This window comes from Canis lupus, chromosome 26 (assembly GCF_048164855.1).
Source record: "Canis lupus baileyi chromosome 26, mCanLup2.hap1, whole genome shotgun sequence".
Lineage (NCBI taxonomy): Eukaryota > Metazoa > Chordata > Mammalia > Carnivora > Canidae > Canis > Canis lupus.
Genome location: NC_132863.1, coordinates 11,565,918 through 11,587,519, shown reverse-complemented (window position 1 = coordinate 11,587,519; position 21,602 = coordinate 11,565,918). Strand labels below are relative to the sequence as shown.

At 37.8% G+C, this 21,602-nt stretch overlaps 1 long non-coding RNA gene across 2 annotated transcripts in view; it reads right to left on the bottom strand.

Moving 5' to 3' along the window:
- LOC140618068 (uncharacterized) overlaps window positions 1-13,255 on the bottom strand; it is a 43,476-nt gene extending 30,221 nt beyond the window's left edge. For both annotated transcript variants that reach the window (XR_012018243.1, XR_012018242.1), the window contains exon 1: window positions 13,214-13,255. This is a non-coding gene — a long non-coding RNA (uncharacterized lncRNA). The remainder of the gene's footprint in view (window positions 1-13,213) is intronic.
- Between the last annotated feature and the right edge of the window lie 8,347 nt (window positions 13,256-21,602).

Here is a 21,602-nt window from a genome sequence, read left to right as displayed (position 1 = left end):
AGTCAACAGGTCTGAAAATTATCACAGATACAAATCAGTAATGTATCCAACATAAGGAGGTCAGGGTAGAAGCAAGAAAAGATTTTTTTCTTTCTTCTTTCTTTCTTTCTTTCTTTCTTTCTTTCTTTCTTTCTTTCTTCTTTCTTTCTTTCTTTCTTTCTTTCTTTCTTTCTTCTTTCTTTCTTTCTTTCTTTTTGCTGTGGCATGAAACAGTGCTCCCTTTTACTTAGTCCAGATGCTAATTTTTATATCAAAAATATTGATTGAGGAGCCTAGTGATTTTGGCTCTCACCCAAGTTTATTCAGGATCTTTCTTAATTAGGTTTGGGTCAGCTACAATGCCTATGGCCAGGGTTAGGTCTGGCTCCAATCACCACATCATATTCTCTACTTCATCACTGGAGAAGGAATAAGGCAAGGAAATTGCTGCTTCTTTGTTTCTCCAGCCCCATGAGTATGTTTTTTCCAGATTTTAAGCATGCATGGAGCAAATGTGTAAGGAAGACTGAAAGAAGTGTAATGACTTCACTGTGAGGAGATCAATGTAGCCTAAACTTCACTGTGAGCCCCAGCAGGAACAAGGCTCCATGTGTGAGAAATGAATGGGTAGCAATGTGAGATCATGGAAAAAGATCTTAGCATCTTTTGAATGAAAATTTTTCAACACATTGATGTAGTCAATCAGCCTAGGAGTTTTTCTAAAAAAAAAAAAAAAAAAATCTCTTTTGCCAACAACACATGATTTTCCCATGTCTATTTTGTAAATAATTGTAGTTAAGAAATGCAGCTATTTTAATAATGTCCATACCAATTTCATATACTTTATCTTCTTAAAAACATCTGTCCAGGGGCGCCTGGCTGGTTCAGTTGGTGGAGCATGCAACTCTTGATCTCAGGGTTGTAAGTTCAAGTCTCACATTGGGTGTAGATATTAGTTTAAAAATATAAAATCTTAAAATATATATATAAAATCTTAAAAAATAAAAAATAAATAAAAACATCTCTGCCCGTATCAGGCATCAATACAGCATGGTCCCAAATTATAGCTATCTATGATACAATGTGTTTTCCTTATGTGTAAAATAATGTGTTGATATTTAAAAATATTATTCAATTCCCCTAAAACATTTTCAACTAAATATTTATGAAGAGATTTTAATTCAAAAATTCTTAGATAAAACTTCAAAGTATACATTGATAAGATATATTTTTTAAAGACTTATTTATTTATTCATGAGAGACACAGAGAGAGAGGCAGAGACACAGGCAGAGGGAGAAGCAGGCTTCATGCAGGGAGCCTGACGTTGGACTCGATCCTGGGACCTCAGGATCACGCCCTGAGCCGAAGGCAGATACTCAACTGCTGAGCCACCCAGGCATCCCAAGATATTTTGTTAATGAGACAACTTTAAGTAGGATCAACCAAATGTTATAGATTTTCTACATAGATAAATCTCTAAGTCTTATCAATAGTCAGTATTACCAGCATATTTTACAGAAAAATTAAAATATTTTATTAAAGTGAGTCCATTTCTAATAAGATAACACTTTTTAAAATTACATTTTTACTGTGCATTTATTATCTATAATAGCCAGGTAAAGAAGAAATATGCCAGCTACTCAAATCAATTAACATAGACCTCAATTGTGAATAAGAATGGAAGATCAGAGATTTCCAGATATTTGAGGGAAATCAGCAACACCAAAATGAGTGGCCAACATGAAAACAGAGAAAAACACTCAGTTTCAGAAACAGACAATTATGGAAAAGAGAACTTTTTAAATATTCTAATTATTATCCTTGCTGGTCAACCTTAATTATACAAAGATATCATATCCACAAAGCAAGAATAGGTTGATATGAAAAGGAACTGGAGTTCATGAAAATTTTAAATATTTAAATATAAATTTTGGTGAAAATATACCAAAAGAAAAAAACAAGAAATATTTTTAAAATTTCTCAGAATACAAAGCAAAGGACAGGGGAGCCTGGTTGGTTCAGTGGGTGGAGCATGCAACTCCTAATCTCAGGGTGGTGGGTTTGAGTCCCACATTGAACATAGAGATTACTTATGAAAAAAAATTTTTAAGAAGAAACAAGAATATCCATAAAGCAAAGGACAAAAGAAGACATGAGAGAAAACTTAAACAATATAACAGATCCATACAGGAGGACCAATATCTATCTAATAATAACTAGAGAAAGAAAAAATCAGGAAAACTGAAGACAGTGGGGAAAAATCAAAGAAATAAAAGAAGAACTATTTCCCTGAAGCTGAAACAAAGCAAAAGGTGGAAATGGCTCAGTAAATGTTGAGTTGATAATAAAAATAACTTTCACCTAAATGCATCTTTATGAAACTTTGCTCCACCAAAGATAAAAGAGAAGAACTATAAAGTTTCCAGCTAGGGGGAAAAAAACCCCTCAGCTACAAAGGTAAAAATAATAGATTTATTTCTGAATATTATAAATGTGTCCTCCAGAGGTGCCTGGGGCGGGGCTCAGTCGGTTGGGCATCCCACTCTTGATTTCAGCTCAGGTCACAATCTCAGGGTCGTGGGATCAGCCCCCTGTCTAGCTCTGCATCGGGACTGATGCCTGCTTGGGATTCTTTCTCTCTCCTGTCCTTCTCCCCCCACCATTCCCCACCTCACACACTCTCTCTCTCTCTCTCTCAAAAAACAAAAATAAAATAAAATAAATAAATTATCCTCTGGAAATTTTGTTCGCTTCAGACCCATCAGCAGTGTATACAAATACTCATTTCTCCAATTTGTGCCAGTGCTGAGTGTTACCATTTTTGTAATCTTTGTCAATCTGATAAAGAAGAAAATGTGTTCTCATTAATTTCTGATTCCCACTTATTGGTGATACACTTACTCATATGTGGATTAGCTGTTTGTATTGGTCTTTTGCCCTTGTGTTGTTCGTGTCCCTTGACACTTTTTCTATCACTAAGTTTCATTAGCATCACTGGATGCAAAAAGACAAAGAAGCAGTGCCTTCAAATTCAGAGGGAAAGTAGCTTTAAATTTAAAATTCTGTATCTAGAAAAATCTACCTAATGAAAAGAGGGAAAAATAGGGACTTTTTTCCCCATAAAAGGTCCAGAAAGTTTATTTCCTCAGTACCCTTTCCTTAAAAAGTTATTTGACTATCAAAAATAAATACATCCTAACTGAAGGAAGACATGGCATCCAGAAAAAAGTAGAATTTATCCAGGAGTATCATGAAAATAAATCTCAGAATGATAATTTATTAATTAAAGTTTCCTAACATGAGGTGATGGACTATTTTTTTTACTCATATAGAAGTCAAAATTAGTGGGCTCCAGGGTGGCTCAGTTGGCTAAGGGTCTGCCTTTAGCTCAGGTCATGATCCTGGGGTCCTAGGATGGAGCCCTGAGGCAGGCTCTCTGGTCAGTGGGGAGCCTGCTTCTCTCTCTCTCTCTGCCACTCCCCCTGCTCATGTTCAGTCTCTTTCTGTGTCAAATAAATAAAATCTTAGAAGGAGGACGAGGAGGAAGAGGAGGAGAAGAACTATTAGAGCCTGGGGTTGGCAAGCACACCCCTCCACACAGTGTTGCAAGGACCCAGGCGATTTTCCCTCCTATGGCTCCACGAAGCCCTAAGACATAATAGTTTCACACATAATCATTTCATGTGTGGTTGAGGCTCTAGATTTTGACAAGGAAAAAGGGAAAGTGAGTGTGGAGGAAGCCCATCTCTTATCCCTGCCTGATGAGTGACAACCCTGACTCTTTGGACACATTCTAAGGAGTATGGCAGGCCCTGATTCCACTACCTAAGGGAGTAGCCAGAGATCTACAAGAAGCAGAATTAAGGTAGATAAACATCCTAATAGCTCAGTTCCTATATATCCAGCCCTTCTCCCCCCACCCTGTGCTGCTCCAGCACCACCACATTTACCCTGTCAGATAGATGAGAACTTATAAGCTCTAACCCTCCTCCTGTGATGGAGGCCAGAGTCGTGGCCCCACAGCCAATCAGTCATCCACCAGGTCAGAGAAGTGGCTTATACCATTTCTCATCTTCATCACCTCCTTCCATGTGAACGCATCCACCTGGTTCCCTAGAAATGACATGGGCAGTGGCTGTCATGTCTGAATGCCCTCCTCAGCTAAGGCACCTTTGAAAATGCTGAGCTGAGTCAGCTAGAGGAGAAGGTGAGTGTCCATCCCTGTGCAGCTCTCAGGCAATAGGACTTCTGTCTAGGCCATGAGAACTTTGGGCATCCTGAAACTAGCCCGTATGCTCCTCAGGATGGGAAAAGAGAGGTGATAGGTTTCTCACTTCTGTGATCTTCACTCTGTCTCTCAAATTGTCACACCTCACTTCAGGACCCTCCTGGGTTTCATTAGCAATGGGGAAAGCCAGCCACCCAGGGATTAGTACAGGTTTGTTTGGGGTTGGCTCTTTTACAATTCCACTTTCACAGGGCAATAGCCTGAGGTCAACTCTTCAGTGAGTGCTGGAAAAAAGAAAATATGGTGCACTTTATGGCTTGTTTATCCATCTGCATCTTCCCTGGTGCACGTTCCTGGAGTCTCTCCTCTCCTGGGTTATGACCTTTCAGGGGTTTGCAGCTTGTTCAAAGCTACTCTTCAGTGACAGTTTAAGGACTAGGAGAGGTAGCCACTAAAAATAACAGCTTGTGCACTAATTCATTCCTGCCCCATCCCTATATAGTATCTTCCTCTGTTTTCACCAGCCTTATATACAGATGTGCATGATGTAAGCAGAGAACTTATATATAGCAAGTCCTCACCTTCCAGAAGTAAGAATCTGGGGACATGCTTTTAGAAAACTCTTGTTTATCAGAATTCCATGAGCTTTCCTATTCAGGCCTCTTGGATTTATATTTCCAAAGTTCATGATGAGACAGATGTTCTATTAAAGGGAAGATGTACCAGAAATAAAATTCTAAGAGTGAGCTTCACACTTCACAACTTGCTCTTTTTGCTTCTTGAAAAACAGTTTTTATAAAAAGATGCTTAAAATGAAAAAGAAATAAGGTGACAGATTGAATTAACCAAAGAGCTAAGAACTTATTTCAAAGCTGTCCTGTGGTCAACGTTGCGTTCTTGAGTTGTACTCATAAGATATTCCAAGGCCACACTGCTTTCCACATTGTGTATTATCTATCAAATATTAATATGTGAGACATTAAAAATGTACATGCCTCTTAAATTTGAAATTCTTCCTCTGAGAATTTATACTGCAGAAATACTGAAGACCTTTAGTTTCTGATAACATTTCAGTCTAAACAACCAAAACTCTCTCATTACAAAGTGGAAAAACTAGAGAAAATGTAAGATCCTTTCAGACACAGAGCTGAGCCTGCAGGAAAGTTAGGGAAGTCAGTTGGCTTAAAAAAAAATGAAGAGGAACCTTCAGTCTCAAACTGTAACAGCTCAGCTGAAACTCTGGAGGTTCTATGGGTGTTTTCTGGTCTCATAACTTAGAGGCTTGGGTTTTAACACCCATGTAGGGAACATAGATAAGGACTCTGGCCAGTGAGAGGTGAGAAGTTGAACTAGAACAATCCACCCAAAGTTGCAGAAGGGGAGGAGTGAGGGAGGATGGGGCAACTGGGTGACGGGCACTAAGGAGGGCACTTGGTGGGATGAGCACTGGGTGTTATATTACATGCTGGCAAATTGAATTTAAATAAAATATTTTTTAAAAAGTTATGGAAAGCTAGTCTAGTATTTGATTCCAAATATCACAAGTTGGTAAGTTTTCTAGTAATAAAACTGTCCATTAAAAAAAAAAAGAACAATTCATCCAAAAGTAGATAGAGATGACAATGACATTTTTCTTTCTAGGATCTAAATGGAGAAAATAAAAAAGGTCTACTCTAAGAATCCATAACCATAGATCTAATTTCATGGGTCTGGCATTCAGACTTACACTAGAATGTCTATAAATTAACATATAACATGTTCTGAGTTGATAATACCCATTGTGTGCTTGGCAGAAGGTATCAGAAAGTTTCTCTGAAGGGTTATAATCTTACACCAGGATTCCCAATGAGGTCCCACAGAAGATGAGCTCAGGAACTAAAATTGCAAAACTCATGGGAAAAGAAACCACTGTCAAGCAGAGTGCTGAAAGTTGTTATCAGAAACAATGACAGTAGACACAATAAACACTTATGTTCAAATGATTAAAGAAAGACATTTTTTAAAAAATAATAGAAAATATCAGGAGGAGACAGATTTGGAAAATAGAACTTTTAGGAATGTCAAAATATGATCATTGAAAATAAAATCTCAATAGTAGGGTTAAATAGACGAAGTTTAAGAGAGAATTAGTAAACTTTCTTTAGAAAGAAAATTTTCTGGAATATGGTCTGAAGAGATTAAGAGATTAAAAACAATAAAAATCACATATATATATACGCATGTATATGTAAGAGAGTTTAACAGCAAATTAAGGATATCACAATGATTTAACAACAAGGATCAAAGTATTATTTACAAAATCTAAATGTTAGAAATAACATAACTGTCTAAATAGATTTAATTTTGATTCCTCATTTTTTAAAGATTTTTATCTATTTTAAGATTTATTTAAGTTTAATGAACTCAAGGTTAAATGATACTGAAAATGTATCTATTGATATTGGAAATATTTTTACATGTATAAATATTTTTATAGATGTATAAATATTTTTATAAAACCAATTAAATATTTTAAACTTTTATTATATAATGCATAAGAAAATATCTGGATGAGTGTATTCCATTTTTCTCTGGGTAAAGATTCTAGCGTGTGTAGGGGATGGAAGAAGTGTGATCTTCCACAATTAGAAAATAAAACAAACTGAATTTGAAGGAAAAATACCAATATACTAGAATAGCCCATAACATTACTCTCTTGGGTTAACAATTCTTTTTTGTTTTCTGATTTGATTTGAAGTCCCTGCTGGCTAGGTGCCAGGCCCTAAAGATACTAGTCAAGACTGCTTACAGGTTTATGGCTCTTCATTCAGAGACAAAAGAGTGGAGATGTCTCCTGAGAGGCCTTATGATCCATGCAGAGTGAAACCAGGATCTCAGATATGGAATGTTCATAATTCAGAGTTAACATCTAGCCACCATGTCCCTTAATCTTCCACAGTCATCTACTTTGAGGAGCCTGCTACAAATTTTTCAAGACACTCTGCCAACTGCCCAGCAGCAAACATGGTAAGGATATTGACAAAACTGGACCCCACCTTGTTGTATAGGATGAATTTATTGATTTGCCCAACACCACTCCCCATCAAGTCTCCCAATGCTACAGAGTCTATACTCTGGGGGGACAGGATTGGCCATTCTCAATGTTCAGGGTAGAGACCCTGATCTTCTCATCTCTCAACAGGCTTTGGGTTGGGTTCCTCATCGTATTCTGAATCTTGGTTCCTGAGATTGACAGTAACTCACAAGGACCCAGACACTCACAAGAGAGAATCTAAGGAAAAAGTAATGATTTCAAGGGTGCACTCTGCCTTAAACTATAAGCTTCTGCTTTGGGAATCATACCATTAGATTGCAATAACATTATGTATCACAAGATACAAACACTGCCAATACACTCTCAGCACATTTCCAAACCAGGACAATCTTGTGCCTAATTACCCAATAATAACATCTTCATTTGGTTAAATTCCTTTAACCTACTAAGCCCTAGTCTAAGAATCTGACAAATATTGTGGCAGTACCTAGAGGGTGTTTGGAGGGATTTTTTCCCCAACTGATGGTATATTCTCAATCTTCTGCAAAGCCCTGTTTTCCCTTCCGTCTAGACTGCTGTCTGCTCTAAGTTCCCCCAATATAGAAATTCTAGAGCAGCCACTGAACATTTGTTAACTCATTTGTTTCTTAAATAATATTTGAGTCCAGCATCACTATTTCAATGTTGAAAATGAGGAAATAGAATAAGGGGAGCATGTAACTGGCCCATTGGCATAAGTCACGAAACCATGAGAGTCTATTCAGTCTTTTGAGTCCAAAGGCCAAGTTCTCTCTACTCTCCTAAACTCCCTCCCTACACCATCATTTGTTGAGCAATGGTGTGTCAGGCTCCGAACTAGATGTTAGGAAAGAAAGACAACCACTCTGTCCCTATCTGCAAGGTGTTCGTGTTCTGGCAAATGAACCCAATGGTCTGGCTAAATATAACAAATATTTACTGAAGGCCAGCTGAATTTGCAGTAATATTTAATAGAAAGAATCATGCCATCTTCAGGCTTATTTTAGTCTTTGCATTCTAGTACCTCTTTGTAGCAGATGCTCTACCTATGTCCTCTTGACCCACCCTGAAGGTTACCTGCAGTTTGGTGGACATTTTCCTGCACACTGACAACTTCCTACCACAACACTTGCCTCCCCCTTCCTAAGGGTTTTCTCTGCACCTAGTAGCCACCTGTCCACACAATGCAGGAGTTTCCAGGAGCAACCCTCCCCAGGGAATGATGGGAATTGACAAGTGAGCACTTCAACCTTTTTGAAGTTGGGGGGATAACTTGAAGTTATGTTCTATATAGTTTTTCAGTGTCCTCAGCAAGTTAGAGCTCCAGATGCCTATGGTGGTAACCTGCTCATCAATGAACACTTTATTGATTGTTTTTTCTTTCTTGTTTCCATTCCCCACTCTCTCATTCTGCTTGTGGAATTACCTTCCAAATAAACTAACTACTGGCACCCAAATTCTTATACCTGGGTCTGCTATTGCATAAATCCAAGCAAAAAGATATCTCTTTCCTTTCCATCTACAAACATCTAACCTTGAGGCCTGTGGTCATTGGAGTCACAAGAACTTGCCCACCACACATTGTTATAACCTACTCCAAGAAACCAGACTCTGATATGTCTATAGGACCATCTTGCCAAAAAACAAAAAACAAAAACATCAGCTATGTAGACAGTGCCCAGTCTAGATCAGCTGAATTTCAGCTAATTCACAGACACATGAGTAACAAATAAATGCTTATCACTATAAACCACTAAGTTATCACACCAACAGAAGGGAAGAGCTATATGTTTTAAGATGGTAAGAACTAAAATGAAAGAAAAACAAAAGTTTGAGGAAGATTATTTTCCCTCAAATATGAAAGACTTAAGAAATAATATATAATGTTTTAACAGTAATAAGAGCCAGTAAGAATTTAAAATAAATTTAAAAATAAAAGACATGAGACAATAATTTCACATACAGAAGAATATTGACTTCAAATAGCAATAAAAAGAAATATAAAATAAATCCATAGTAAAGTGCCATTTCCAATTTTCTATCTATTAAATATGTGAATGACAGAAACTGAGTTTTGGAAAAACTAGTCCAGTGCTCTTAAAATAGTGTCCAAGCACTGTGCAATGATCTCTAGGGCTCATCTCCAGTATCATCTCCACCTCTCTAGCCTTTCAGTTCCACTTCCATATTTCTTTTTTTTTAAAGATTTATTTATTTAAAAGAGAGAGAGAGAGAACAAGCAGGAAAGGCAGAGGGAGAGAGAATATCAAACAGACTCCATGTTGGGACCCAGGGCTCAGAGCCTGACACCAGTCTCGATCTCATGACCTGAGCCAAAACCAAGAGTCAGACGCTTAACTGACTGCACCCCCCCAGGCTCCACTCCCATATTTCTTAAGTGTTCTTAGAATCTTCCTGCCCCAGACACTTCCCATCCATTGTTCCTGCCACCTGGGAGTTTTCATTCCCTCTCCTCCTCACCCTCACTCCTCAGCTTTTTACTGCTCTTTCTGTCAGTTGACATAATTTTACTAAGGATTGACAGAACTATTCACATTGTTTAAGTTATTTTCTCTCTCTTTACTAATTTTTGTTTTGAACACATCTACTTGATTTCATGCAAGGCAAGTGTATCAAATTCAAATCCACTTCTTTCTAATGGAATCCCTTCTAAAATGTAAATATAGAGTAATTCTTCATTGACCACCTGATATGGGTATTACATTACTTTTTCACAGCTTATTGCCTCATAAAATAATGGCAATTGTATTTCAAGGTAGCTATAAATGTACTCATTTTTACAGGTAAAGAAAGAGAGACCCAAAAGAGAAGGGGACTTCAGGTTCAGCTCTGATATGTAAAGAGCTTGAAAGTGTCACTCCTTTCCTTATAGCAAGAAATGACAGAACAAACTGAAAATCAATGACCTTTTTGGACTCATCAGAGAACAGAGACATGCAAACAGAGACAGAGCCATCCAAAAGTGACGGTCATGATTTGATTACCTGGAACAGAAGCTACTAGATCCATAAAGTAATAGGGACATTCAAAGGTAATTCTGATGAATTTCTGGAGGCTAAGTATGAACTAGCTTGAGAGTCAGAAACTCCTTAGGGCCTTGGAATTGAAAGGGAGAAGAGCAAACTCTCACAGGGTTTACCTCCAGGGAAGATAAGCTTAAGCTATCTTCAAGCTATAGAAACTTCCTGGATAGAATATCCGAGAACTGTAGGACAACTTTGAGAAATATAACACCCAAGTAACTGGAACGTCCGAAAAAGAAAGAAATGATGAAGCAGAAGAAATATTTGAAACAATAATGGCTGAGACTTTTCCAAATCTAATAATGGGTACTAAAATATCACAGATCAGGGAAGCTCAGAGTACCCTAGAAGGATAGATACAAAAACAAGCAAACAAAAACAAAAAACTTAGACATTTCATACCCAAACTGCAGAAAAAGATGAAAAGAAAATCTTGAAAGAAGCCACAGGTAAATAACACCTTTCCTAGAAAACAAGAATAAGGATTACAGTGGACTTCTCATCAGTAACTGTCAGCAAAAGGAGAATGAAGTGAAATATTTGAAGTCTTTTTTTTTTTTTTTTTTTAGATTTTATTTATGGATTCATGAGAAATACAGAAAGAGAGGCAGAGACATAGGCAGAATGAGAAGCAGGCTCCCTGTGGGGAACCCGATATGGGACTCCATCCTGGGACTCTGGGATCACACTCTGATCCAAAGGGGCAGATGCTCAACCACTGAGCAACCCAGGCGTCCCAATATTTGAAATCTTGAAGAAAAAAATCATCAACCTAGAATTCTATATCCAGTAAAATAATCCTTCAAAATTGAAAGAGAGGGGTGCCTGGCTGGCTCAGTCAAGATCAAGTATGCAACTCTTGATCTTGAGGTTGGGAGTGCGAGCCCCACATTGGGTGTAGAGTTTACTTAAAAATAAAAACTTTTTTAAAAATTGAGGGAGAAATAAAGACTTTCTCTGACAAACAACTGAGGGAATTCATCATAAGTAGACTTGCTCTGCAAGAAAAGTGTTAAAAGATGTTCTTTAGGCAGAAGAAAATATAGGTCAGAAAACCTTAGATCTACATAAAGAGCAAAAAAAGTGTCAGAGAAAGAATAAGTGGAGGTAAAATAAAATATTTTATTCTTATTATTCAGAGCTTAAATGACAATTTGAAAAGTAATAATTAACAATATATTGCAGTGAGTAAATACATGTATACATGAAAAAAGAACATTAATGTCACAAAGGATAGGAAAGATGAATTGGGAGTATTTTGCCAAAAGGTACTTAGATCTCATGTATCATCTCATTATTTGAGGATGGACCTAGAATCACTTTTTTTTAAAGATTTTATTTATTTATTTGAGAGAGAGAGAAAAATGATGAGCCAGGAGAGGGGCATAGGAAGAAGGACAGGCAGATTAATTATAATCTAAATATATCAATAAATCACTTTAAATATGAATGGCCTAAATACACCAATTAGGAGAGTAACTGCCTGAGTAAATGAAAAATCAAAGAGTTGGTTAGTGGGAGGAACCCAGATATGCTCCTCAAATTACCTGAAATTATAATAGAGGCTCTTGTTGCTTTACCAGAGCAGGTCAGTGTTTCTTTTATTATATAATTTTTTAAAAAACAGACTCAGTCAGCCACTGACATGTTTAACATATGAATATCTCCTGAATTAAGTTACAACCATTGAAACCTAAAAGAACACATAAAGCAAAAATCTAAAATAACCTTAGATATTCACAAAGTTGTTAAGGCGGTTGCATATACCAATTAGGAAAGGTCAGAGACAGCGTTGAGAGCCTGAGTTCCATTGCTCAGCAGAGCCAGCCAGACTATTTCTGCCTTTTCACTCCACTACCCCTGGCTTTATGTCTGTCTCCTCATTATCTCAAAATGGCTACAATAGTTCTAGACTTCATACCAACATTCAAGACAGGGAAAGAAGGAAAAATGTATGTATCTTTTTCTGCAGTTTGGGTATGATATGTCCCATTTTATCAGGAAAACAAATTCTTTCCCTGAAATTCCCCCAGAAGACCACCTGTCTGCGTCCTATTGTTTGGAACTACATCACAAAGCCATCTGTAGCTGCAACAAGACAGGGCTAACAAAATGAGTATTTCACTTTTCTAATCTATGTAAGTAAGATAGGTGAGGGAAAAGAAAGTAGACAAACCCCTAGAGTGGCTATATAGTTGCACATTCCTCTGGAAAAGAGAAAATCTGATTTTCCAGGTATCACTAGTTTTACTTATTCTTCCTTTGTTGTCTGAACTTATAATTTCTCAAAAAACTGTTTTCATAGAATATTCTCTATTTTAGCCAAAAGTCCACTTAAAACTGAAACAAGTCTTTCTTCTTCTACTTAACATTTTTGGGGGGGTTAGTAGACATAGAGCTAGTCTCCAAGCTATAACAGGGACTGTATTTATGCTTCCATGGATTATGACACTTCAAATGAAAAGTTAGAACTTATGTGAACATGCTATGCAGATGACATATAAAATCCCTCTAGATTTTGCTTATAGGAGGTTTATGTTATTTCATTCTAGGAGGACGTGAGGTGTTTAGAGGACCAAGTCAGGAGTCAGAGAAAACGTTCTCAACTCTAAGTGTTTGAAAATCCAACCCCAGATGGTTTTCATAAGCAATAAAAGGGGCTTCTCAGCTTCAGCAGGGTTTTATCATTGGGTCAGGAATATCACTGAGGACCTTGTTTTTGTTTTTCTTGGGGGGGGCGGGTTGTGTGTGTTTTCTTAATCTGTCTTCTCTGCCATCGGTGACATTGGCTTCTCCCTAAGGCTGGATAATCTCATGCTCACATGATGGCTACCAACAACTACAGGACTACCTATTACTGGCTCATACACGTGTAAAATGAAAGAGATAAAAATATATCTTTCTCTTACCCCAGTCATTTAGTTTGCAACAGTCCTTCACTGGACTCTCACTGAACTGCACTAATTATTGCCTCATTAAGAACACAAAGATCTGATTGGCCAATCAAGGCCCCTCCCTACAGGTGGGGATTTTTTTCTCCCATCTCCTGCAAAGCGCCAAGTGCATAGTTGCCTGGGGGAGAGACAATGGATGAGGGTGCTGGGGAGGCAACCATAATTTCCACAAAAGCCAGATTCTTGCATTCTTCCTTTACCATCTGAGAGCAGAGGTCCCCATGAATCCATCCTCTCCAACATATGAGTAGTAAACCCTTCTCAACCCACCCTTCAGGGGTCCCATGAGGACTGAATAAGATAGCATAAATGAAGATGCTTTGAAAACTGTAAAGTGCTCAGTGATATAAGGTCCATTTAAATTATTAAGTGCTGAAGGTAAACTTCTGGATGAATTTCCATGATACACACAGGGCAGCTGCTGTCAGTGATATACCTGGTTCACTTGGCCTTTTCCAGCTTCCTACTGCTGATACCCACATCTTTTTGCTGAGGTTTTTCTCTGGGCACTGGAGCCCTCTCTGCACTTGTGGGAGGTAGGTCACAAATGCTAAGGGATTTAATATCTTTCTACCCTGCCCCGGAGCAGCGTAGCCTGTGACAGACAGAGTTGGGAAATAAATATATTAGCCCTGAAGTGAAATACTTCTGGAACATATTCTACAAGAATCCCAGAGTGGTGAAGCTTGAGTAGGCTCCAGCTTTCCACCATGGTGACTGGCCTCTTAAAGCATCTTCCATGGGCTTCCTTCCTTGCCAATCTCATTCCCCTTGCCTACCCCTGAGTCCTGAATTGCCCCTCAAATAAACCTCTTATACTCGTATCCTGCTCTTAGGGTCAGTTCTGGAGGAATCCAAATGAAGACATAAATCAAACTAATATGCAAATATGAGAATGCTTATTTGACATGAAAATTATGTTTCAGACCTTTTATTTTAAAATACATTCAGTGATTCTTTTTAGGTGATTTCTGTGTGAGTTCTCATTTTCTATGTATAGCATACCTTTGTTTCTAATTAATTCATTATGTTTCCAGGCTAACAGAGGGGTCAAACACAGCCTGCCTCCAGAGAAAGATAAAACACAAGCAATGGTACACAGATGTATTTTTCACAAAGTCCTGTCCTGAAGATAGATAATGCTATTAGAACCTAGAATCTATAATTAGTATATTTATCAGTAAAATACACACTAGACTGTGATGAATTTGCATGTTTGAAGACAGAAGAAAAAAAATACATTCAAGATGCCTTCACTTAGCCATTATTTTTTAAAAAGTTCTGTTTTACCCGGAGTTCATTTCTATTACAACCAAGTAATTAAACTGAACCAAACAGGTCATTTTGTTTCAGCTCATAAGAAATGATGGCCTGTTGGGTTATATGAGCATTTTGAATGGATAATTTGGTTTTGACCATTTAGCAGGGCTGGATATGAGTATTATAAATGGAATGTTAAGTTACATTTGTTTTCTAATTTTACAATTGAAATCACACTTGGTTAAAAACCTGCCTCAGCGCCTTTGCACTTAGTGATCCGTCTGTCTAGAATGCAAATCTCTGTGTGCCTGTTGTTTCTCACTATTCTGGTGGTGGAAAGTCCTTCTTCATCCACTATCTCAAACTGTGCTGAGCTGTCTAATACTGTAGTCACTAGCCATACGTGGATGTTGAGCACTTCAGAGGTACCCTGAAAAAATAAATATAAATATATGTATTCACATATATGTAGAATATATACTAGATTTTAAAGACTTAGCATTGGAAAAAAAGAATGTAAAACGTATCATTAATAATTTTTCTATTGATTACATGTTGAAATTTTATTTTGGATATATTGGGTTAAAAACATATTATTAAAATTATGCCCTTTTTAAAAACCTCTCTTAATGTGATTACAAGAAAATTTAAAATGACACAGGTGGCTCATATTTTGGCTTATGTGGTATTTCTATTGTTCAGTGTTGATCTAGAGTAATGCCCACACCACCCTCAGCATTCTGCTGTCTTGTCGTCAGAGCACTTTATCACTCTTACAAAAGTAAATTCTAAACTATTTACTGAGTACTGGAATTGCACAAGTAAATTCTAAAGTGGTTACTTGTATACTGTAAGACCCAAGAATCTTGTCAGCCATTCTTACTCTAAACCCGTCTCTAGCACATGGTAGAGTTGAAAACATACTTTATGAGATTAATAGATGGAAGAATAAAAGAATGAATGAGCTCTGTTTCCCAAAAGGCTTACCCTGTCAACTGCAACTCAACCTCATTGAGTATTCACCAGGTTAGTGAGCTGGACTAGGTCCCCCTAGAGGGAGAGAAGGAGTAGTCACACAAAAGAAACAACTTGCTCACTGGCCATTTCTTAATTGTATTTTGTGGTTCTCTTTAGGAAATCATAACCAGAAACGAAAGACAATTTGGTTCATCTGGTAAGAATGACCAACACACCTAAGACAGAGCTAGCTGACCAGAGGCTTTGCCAGTTATTAGGCAGCTAATGACTCAGTAACTAAGGCGATTGACTGGGGTCAAAAAGACTGTAACTGACCTTCTGCTTACTGAACAATCATTACAACAATCAAGAAATTGGAGGTACTTCGTTGGGCTAGAAGTCACCACTAATTGCTGGCCTCTGAGTCTCATAACTGCCATCAAATGGCTAACAGTGACATAATTAAACTTCATAGTTGACAACCCCATTAAGATGAATGGGAAAGTTCACACTCCACTCACTACTATTATTCTTAGATTTGCCTGTCTGAATACTCAAAGACTTTGTCCAGACCAAGTCAAAATGTACTTACACTTCACTCACTGAATTGGCTCAATCCTGTATAGAACATCAAGAGTCTGGGCTTAAGCAATCATGGCGCTCTATAAGTTATGTGAAAAATTGTACATTTCTCCCCTTATTATTTTAGAAGAGAGTTCTATATTCAAAGAATGGAGGAAGAATGTCGTTTTCAACTCACGTCCAGAGCCTAGGGTTTAAGGTGTATCCTGGCCAATGATTTAGAAAGGTTTAAAACAAATTTTTAACCCCTTTCTGTTCCTATTCCCTGATTTTGGATATGCTCCCTGCAAAATTATTTAGTTTCCATGAAAAAAAGAGAAGCACTTCATTTTTGCACACATACTATTTTATAATTATGCCTAAGACATAAATTACTTCAAAAAATTAAAAACTGATCATCTTCCATGAATATATAAATAAAAAAGCCTTCCTGGGATTCTCTACTAGTCTTTGTCAAATGCCTGGAAAATTTGAGCCTACTTAATATTTCAATATTCTTTCCAGATGTCACAAATGTTCAGTTATTTGGAAATGCCTGGATTATTAACTAAATTTTTCAGTTTTAATAAATTATCATTATTATGAGGACATGACCTGATAAAAGGCAATCTGTCTCTCTACCTCATATCTACATGCCTGTTAGTTGGCCCTACTGTCTCCATTCATCATTTTTTTAACCATTAATTCTCACCTAATCCCACAAACACACTTACTCAATTTCATCCTTGTTCTCGTTCTTTCCTTCCATTGGAATGTCTTCCTTTTCCCACTTGTTTCTCCAAGCCCTTGCTGCCATTGGATCCCTGTTCAATGCCTTCCTCTTCCTTGAAACTTGAGCATAGTAATTGACTTCTATTTGAATAACCAACAGCATGCATAGTTTATTTCACTTCTTTCCTGTCTTTCGTCCTTCCTTTCTTCCACCCATCTTCTTTCATGCATTTAAAAAAATATCTATTAAGGGTGCCTGGGTAGCTCAGTTGGTCAAGACTCCTATTCTTGATTTCAGCTCAAGTCATGATCTCAGGGTCCCTACCAGGGTTTCCGTTCTCAGCACAGAGTCTGTTTGAGATTCTCTCCCTCATTTTTTTAAACTCCTCTGTCAAATAAATAAATCTTTAAAAAAAACTCACACACACACATATTACTCTTCAACTATGCACCAAGATCCAAACAATAAGTAAAACAGACCTGTCTCCTGCCCTCATGAAGTTCCTATTAGGAGAAGAGACCAATATGAATAAGTTTATCTTGTCTCCATATATATCTCACAACCCCCTTGAAGGCAGGAACCACTTTTCATGTTGTAAGGCAAAGAAGATTTCCAGGAATGCCTCTTGATTGACTGCTATCCCCTAAGTGATTTTGGTATTTATGTTCATAATTGACTTGGTGTATTTGCTTCTAGGACTCTAACTCAGGTTTTCAGTGAATAGTTGCCCACCATCCCCCAGTCAGGGTCTTAAACCTTTGGGGTGGAGGGTTGTATACAAAGGAAGTGAAGGGAGTGGACCTTATCTTAAAGAAGCTGCCAAGATGGTGCCCATATCTAGAGATTTGTAAGTCAAGACATAACTTACACTTCAGTTTCAGTGATTCTTCCTCTTCAGAGGGTGGCCGCTGCTATAGATTAACTCTTTCAACCAATAGTGTTGACCTCACTCCTTCTGCACAGACCAGTCCTGAGGCCTGATGTAGGAACTCTTACTTGGGTAGCTTTATCCAGCTATGATAAAACCTAATTAACAAGCATGTGAAAAAATAAAAAAATAAAAAAAAATTAAAAAATTAAAAAAAAAAACAAGCATGTGAATTTATCCTTAAAAGATCATTTCATACTAAAGTTTCTCTCTTGAAAATGATTCCAAATGAGATAAAGTAGCAAGTTTCTCCTAGTATATATAAATGTGAGTTGACTTCCTGGAACTGAAATAATAGATCATTTTAAAATAAGGTCCCAAAAGGCACAGGGGCAACTTTATTGACTTTTTGCATCTACTTCCTTCATAATCTCTGAAATCAAGCCAACAGAGACAATCTGAGACTTAAACCATAAAAAGAAATAAAAAGTAAGTTAAGAAAAAAAAAAGTAAGTTAAGATTGTCAATGCCGAATATCATTTGTGCAATGGTTTTTGTTGGGTAAATAGGTCTCCCTTGGAACACTGTCAGTTGTGTATTTGCCACTTGAAGATGCATCTGTTCCTTAGGCTGTAATCTTCCTGGAGCAGAGACCTATTGAGAATGTCTTTGTATTACTGCAATTAGCACTAGATTTTATGTTCCAAGAAGTTGGTCAGCCCCAAGACTAAATAATAAACCTCAACATCATGAGAACCATCACTATAAACTCTAAGTTACCTTCTAGTAAAAACTTGTCTCTCCATCTCTCTCTCTCTCTCTCTCTCCCTCTCCCTTTCTCTCTGAGGCTCTTTGGATCTCACTTCCCAACCAAGGGAACAGTAGGAATGCAGTGTATGAGGCTGGAGAAAAGCACTGTATTTAGAATGTGTTTTGCTTATTTTACCATAAACCCACTTGACTTAATTCATCTACATGCAATGCTGTATGTACTTGAGAGAAGAAAGAAAAGAAAGAGAAAGAAAGAAGAAAGAAAGAAAGAAAGAAAGAAAGAAAGAAAGAAAGAAAGAAAGAAAGAAAAAGAAAGAAAGAAGAAAGAAAGAAGAAAGAAAGAAAGAAAGAAAGAAAGAAAGAAAGAAAGAAAGAAAGAAAGAAAGAAAGAAAGAAAGAAAGAAAGAAAGAAAGAAAGAAAGAAAGAAAGAAAGAAAAGAAAGAAAGGGGAAGGAAAGGCCCTGAAAATACCACAGAAGGAAAATGACATTTGAGTTAAATTTCCACCTTCTCTGGATTTTGTTACCAAGAGCAGCTCCCCACCCCCCAGTGAGCGGGAGGGGTTAGCAGCCAGCTTCATTAGCCATAATAATAATTACACACACTTTCAAAGAGGCTTTTATCCCCAAGGCTTGAAGTGCTCTATAAACATTAATTAATTTAAGCTCTGGGTAGTCCAGTGCCATTATGTCTTTTGTAAAGAAGCGTAAACAGAAGTGCGGGAAGTTAAGTGGTTTCCACTAGGCTCTGTTCAGCCAGTCACTCCGTGGCTATGAACAAAATAGGGCCTGAATGACAGCTTCCAATGCCAGGCACCCGCCCTGGGCAGGGGTGGCGGTGGAGGGGGGGGCATGCTGGGAGGGAGAGAAGGAAGGGGGGATTCTGCAAAGTAGGGGGGGGGAATAAGAAATGGCTACATTTCAACCAAAGTAACAGGCAAACAGCAGCACAGATGGTAAAACAGACCTCAGCTGGGAGAAGTCAACTGCGTCCCCCATCAGTTTTTTTCAAGGCAGGGCTTCTTAAGCTTTAACTGGAAACCACTCGCCTGGGCACCTTGCTAAACTCTGGGTCCCAATTCAGCAGGGCCCTGGTGAGGTCTGAGGTCTTATTTCTCAACAAGTTCTCAGGTGATGCTGAAGGATGCTGCTGGCCATGGATCACATTGTGTGATAATTGCCTGTCATTTTTTATTGTGGATCTTTATCCGGTTCTGTACTACTTGTTTTTCAATGCCTGCATCTTATCTTTTATTTTTTCCTTTTAAAATTGTGGTCTGATATTTATAGGGGGAAACACACAGGCCATAAGTGCTCAGTTCTATGAATTCTAGCGAATGCATGTGCCTAGGTAATCCATACCCCTATCAAGATAGAGAGAACATCACCATCACCCCCAGAAAGTTCAGGGCCCTCATTTTGTGTAGCTAGGTTATAAGATATATCTACAAGGTCACAATAAAAAAATAATATCTTCATTAACTTTGGAAATGAGTGGCACATGACTTTCTTTAACCTTTTAAGTTAAGAAAACGGAGTCATCATCAGCCCCACTCATTTCACGGTGACCTACTTTGGAATTTGGAGGCAAAGTTGCAAACACATTATGCTGCAAACATCAGGCTGGAATCTAGGTCACCTGCCCTTTGATCCCATCGTAGAAAGACTGCCAATCCTTTGAGCAGGTCTGCCTAGGCTCTTCCTATAAAATGCACAAAGGAATTTCACCTCATGATATTTATTATTCAATATTAGTACTTTTAGTGTTTCTCAGCCTTTCCTTAAAGAGGAAACACAGAGTTTGTAAAGACTTTTTTTTAAAGAGGAAGCACTAGGCGAAGACAAATTTGCACTGTTTGAGCAAGGGAGAGAGCATGGTTAAGCTGATAAGAAACAAACCATGGGATTGCGTTTAAACAATTTTAAACCACAAAGACGAAAAGGAAGACTTTTAATCAGTCATTCAAAGTTCTTTTTTTTTCCCCACATGAAGATAAACATCTGGACATTTGGAAACATTTGGGTAATTAACTCTTTTTTTTTTTCAATTTTTCATCATAAACTAATTGAGCAACTTTTACTGAGGGCAGGGTTATCTATAAAGCATGCTGTTAGGCTCCTGGGGGAAATGGAGTTGTATGGAATCTGGAAAAGTTTATAGTCTGCTTTACAATCACATTCAGCAAGGTAAGAGCCTTTCAGAAAGCACAAGAGAGAAGGAGGGAGGTTGAATAAAGGGCACAACCATCTGGGAAGACCATAGGAAAGCTCATGGGGGAGTAGCCTTCAGGATGAGACCTCAAGGACAACAGGTGGCAGAGGGAGAGCAGGTATGCCAGGCAAAAATGAGCAGACCAGTTAAAGGCATAAAAGTGGGAAGAAATACATGAGAGTGTCATGAAACAAATTTTTGTTATCCCGTCAAAAGAGAAAAAAAGCAAAATGAGTGCTAATTTTCATTTGAAACTGGTAGTTATAGCAAAACGTAAACTCTGTGCTTAAAGATTATCTTCATGCGTCTTTCCATTCAGTAAATGTTACTGAGCATCCACTGTGTATCAAGCACTGTGCTAGGCTTTGGGTATGCTCTGATGAAACAAGACAGCTTGTTTCCAGGCCTCCAGGCCCTGAGCTCTTGAAGCTTACTATCTAGTTAGGGAACCAGACAAAAGACGAGCCAGTAAACAAAGAGTACATGTCTACAAATAATGAAAAATGCAATAAATGAAAGAGACACAGACCTATAGTAGGGACAAATATAAGAGGAGGGACCTATTTTGTCTGGTATAACCAAAGATGACCTGAGGAAATGACACTTCAGCTCAAATCTGAAGAAGTAAAAGCAGCGAGGCTTTGAGGAACAGGGAAGTACAGGGATGGTCCAGACAACAGAGCTTTTGTGCAAAAACCCTGACACAGAAAAAAATGGACGTGTTCCAGGCACTGTCAGAGGAACAATAAGATAAAGTAGAGCAAACAGGCAAAGACCAGATCTCGTAGAGTCTTATGGGCCGTGGCAAAGAATTTGCATCTTACTCTAAGTGCGATATACAATCCAGGATAGGTTCCAAGGTGAGAGTGACACGACCTGATTTGCATATCTCAAAGATTATTACTATGACTAAATCCTAGAGATCTACTATAGAGCATAGTGCCTATAATTAATAATATTATATTGTAGACCTTAAAATTTGC